General features: G+C 39.6%; 1 long non-coding RNA gene across 1 annotated transcript in view; it reads left to right on the forward strand.

Annotated features, from left to right (window-relative positions):
• The first annotated feature begins 3,242 nt into the window (after positions 1-3,242).
• Positions 3,243-3,956, forward strand: part of LOC138051948 (uncharacterized) — a 10,621-nt gene continuing 9,907 nt past the window's right edge. Inside the window, exon 1 of the long non-coding RNA XR_011132960.1 lies at positions 3,243-3,418. This is a non-coding gene — a long non-coding RNA (uncharacterized lncRNA). The remainder of the gene's footprint in view (positions 3,419-3,956) is intronic.

Genomic DNA, 3,956 nt, shown 5'->3' on the forward strand with positions numbered 1-3,956 from the left:
GCACATGGCGCTCGAGGATTTTCGAGACAGCTAGTGGCAAAAACAGAGATAGGACGAAAATTTGAACGGTCTGAAAGGGAGCCTTCCTTATATAAGGGAAAGACGTAAGCAATTTTACATATGTCTGGAAAAATACCACAGGAAACACTCAAATTGAAAATAGAAGTGAGCGGCTATTTTGAGGAAGAAGCCACTGATCCCATCAAGGCCAACAGAAGGCAGTCGAGAAAGACTCGAGAAGACAGAATCCTCCGTAATTGGAGAAATGGAAAAAAGGTCTGATCCGACCAGGAGTTTGGAATGTACAAAATTGGTTTAAAAGTTCCAATTCGGACTCTCCGGTAGATCGCCAAGCTGAACCGACGGAGGAAGTGATGTTGGCAAAATGGTCATTAAAGAGGTTAGATATGTCGACCGGGTCACTCGATATCATACCGTCGACACTCAGATGACTTGGTAAATTAGTACATTTCGAAGGCAAAATACAACGTATGATTTTCCAAAGGTTTTTCGGGTTATCCAAATTATCTCTTATGGCTGGCGTCACGATAAAAATAACACTTGGCTCTACGAATCAAATTAACAACCCTGTTTCTTCTACATCTTGGAGGCTATTGAAAACAGACGTTTACGCTCTATAATTGCATCAGCTATTTCAGTAGTAAACCAGTCGGGCAGTTGAAGTCTTTTTACACGACGCAATTTTACCGGGGCGTGCGAGTTAAGCACGTCGTTAAAAAGACAATACCAATGATCAAGCGCATGTTGGGATCACTAAACATCCCAAGGAAATCCAGGGCGTACGAGAAAGATCATCAACAAAATTATCAATAGAAATCGACTTACGAGAGCGAAAATGAATAATTTTATAGACGAGTCGCTTAAAATTACTTGTGGTTCTCCAAGTAACAAAAACTGGAAGATGATCACTCAATGATAAAGGTATAGTTCCAGAGTCAACAAAAAAGTCGTTATTTGAAACAAAAATGTGGTCCAGGAGAGAATTAGATATTGGTCTCGTAACTTTTGTAATGAGTTGCTGAAAGCCCAGAGCCTGGAAAACATTTTTAAAGTCCTTGGTTGCACTTGGCTTTGTGGTTTCAAGTAAGTCGAAATTCAAATCGCCCAATACCAGAGACTGTATACCTTGGCAGTCTGAGCTTGACAGCATTTCCTCCAATAAGCCTGTAAAGGCAGCGTTGTTGGAAGGCGGGCGGTAAACAAAACATACTTGACAGGAACGCGAGCGGGGAAAATGAAGCTCTAACCAAATGTACTCAATGCCATTCATCTTCAGGTCAATCTGAACCCGCGAGGTTTTTTGCGGTTATGCCGCGTGTAGCAAGATCTGCGAGGTTCTCAGTTGTCTACACGTACCTCCACTTAGAGCTGGTAGCTTTTCGTATCATTTGGACTCGATTTGCTACGTAGACATATCTCAAAATATTTCATGTTGTAAGAGTGTCAGTGGTTCCAATACGACCGGAGCGCGTGCATAAATCAGAAAAACAGGTCTCTTGGAAGAGAGTTTCAACAAAATGAGCCCCAAACTAGGCAAGAATTTGTGACACTGATGAATGATAAAGCAGCTGATATTTTAGAATCGATGGAATTACCTAGTGATAAATAACCTCGTCTAGGGGAGTAAATTTTTGACTTTGCAGAAACAATGGTTATTAACAACCTCAAGAGTTACGTGGTTGTGATCTTTGTGTTGAATTCGCAAATTTCTTGTTAAACTTTGTAACACATGAAAGAAAAAAACCAACTAACGACACACAAAAATCCGGTGTCCCGCCATCATTTTCACATACATGTATCCTTTGTTTCGCGAATAAACACGCAAGGTACCTTGATCACGGCGCCCTCTGAATTCGATGTCACTTTCGATTTTGCGATTTACTTGTGCAGCCAAAAGTACAATAGTAATTGAACGTAGCAAAAATCTCCCATAAAGTTTTTCGATGATGGCAACGTTTTATAATCGCGGTTCAAAATTTATGTTGTTTTCATGTCGCAAATTTTTTTGCTGATCGCAAAATATTTTATACTCGATCGACACTTTCAGAAAACGTCCTGTGTATCAAGATTTATTTACTTTTGCATCAACAATTGTTTTGCATAAAGCAGGCTAACAAATTCTGTACTTTTCTTAGTTTGCCTTTTTGACAATATGGAATATAGCGTTGTGTTTCTGCACTACCACACGTACGCAATGCGTGCCTATTTTTCCCCTTTTCTGGCAACTATGATAACTTCAACATCCGGCGGCAAGTCCACCTCGCCCCGCTCCGCATGTGATAGTGTCCTTCTTGTCTTTATCCCGTGTAACGGTTAAATTGATTTTCTCTTCTGCGTCGTCATCTGCCCTAGCGGATTAACCGAAGCTAGTATGACGTCCGCAGCTAACTTTACACACTTGGCTTGGGGAGGCAGAAGCTTTTCCTCCACCAGTTTTTCTTAATTCACGACGTTGCAAATCGTGTTCTTTCTTACTCTGGAGTTTCAGCCGCCTCCAGCATCCTTGGGATCTGATTAACGTCCTGTTTGATACCGTTTGGATTTGGGCGTTGAATTTCTTCAGGATTTCTTTTTAGTCCTTTGCCTTCTTCCTCAATGTTTTACTGTCGTATCCTTTATTTTCCTCATCTTGAAATTCTCTTCCCAATTCCGCCAACAAAAGTAAAGTGTTTTTCTCCTTTTCTGAAATGGGTTTTTCGACAGGATTTAGAAGCCATATTGAGTCAAAACCTCCAATATCAAAATTTACGTACAAATAAATCAATAAAGATTCCCTAATGAGGCATTGTTTAGACATTGACTGAAAAAAAGAACACGGTTCATTCCCGTCTCAATAATGTATTTTAAGCATCGTTTAACCATTGTCTGTCGAGAAAACATCTAAACCGCGAATTAGCGGTAAACAACGGCTAACTTAGAGGTCGCAATCGGCCAGTATGTTCAAGCCTGGGTGCCAAGCTCAAAATCTTCACAACAATTCACACTTACACACATTATGTTATTTGTAACCGAATAAGTGATACTAACTACTTTGTAGTAGAGTTGATATCTCAATTTTATTAACTCCATGAGTTACTACAACAGAAGAGACTGAGAGAGACACTGGTAACAATTAAAGTTATCGAAGATTTTAGTGGTGACAACGTGACACACATTTCACATAAACAGCTTGGAAAATTACATATGCTTTAAACAAGATGACGTCAACGAAATCACTCGCATGAACAAACTTCTCCATGCTGACGGAGTAAATATTTGTTCCATCAACACAACCAAGTCGACTTCTAGCATGGAATAGCCTTGTGAAGTGGAAGAATTTCGGAAAAAGACTCAACTTTGCTGCATACGTTTTAGAAGGACAGTCAGATCAAGATTACTGATGAATCGCCGCTTTTGAGTATGTATTTCGGTAAGATTTGCTTTTGCGCCCACTTTTCCTTTCGCAATTTGGATCAAACGGGTGGGATGTTAGAATAATGTTTATGCAGTCGTCTTTGTAAGATCTTTAATATTTCCCTACAGGAAGCTTTGGAGCATTAGTCTGGGCAAACTAAAAAAGGGGGTCAGGTATTTAATATGAAATTCAAGAAACAGAGTTTATGCCAGAGAGGTGCCCTTCTTGTAGTGTTCGTGACTGCAACTTCATTTCTAAAGCTCGTCCAAAGGTATTCTGAGCTTTCTTTACGTCAGAAAAGAAAAGGTCATTTTCGTGTACACCGCTTGTCAACAAGATAAACTACTTGCATCTTGGCCATCTGTCTAGGTGTAGCCACAAAACGCAAATGTAAGATGATCAGGGTTCGATATATGTGCATGGCAAATAGCATGTAAACACGTGCAATCACTATTTTAATTTATTTGTGTATTTAATCAAACATTTGCTAAATTAACGCATTCAATTTATTCCAGTAGTACTCAATGAGGTGCAAAATTAT

Source organism: Montipora capricornis, chromosome 6 (genome assembly GCF_036669925.1).
Source record: "Montipora capricornis isolate CH-2021 chromosome 6, ASM3666992v2, whole genome shotgun sequence".
In the NCBI taxonomy this organism is placed as follows: domain Eukaryota; kingdom Metazoa; phylum Cnidaria; class Anthozoa; order Scleractinia; family Acroporidae; genus Montipora; species Montipora capricornis.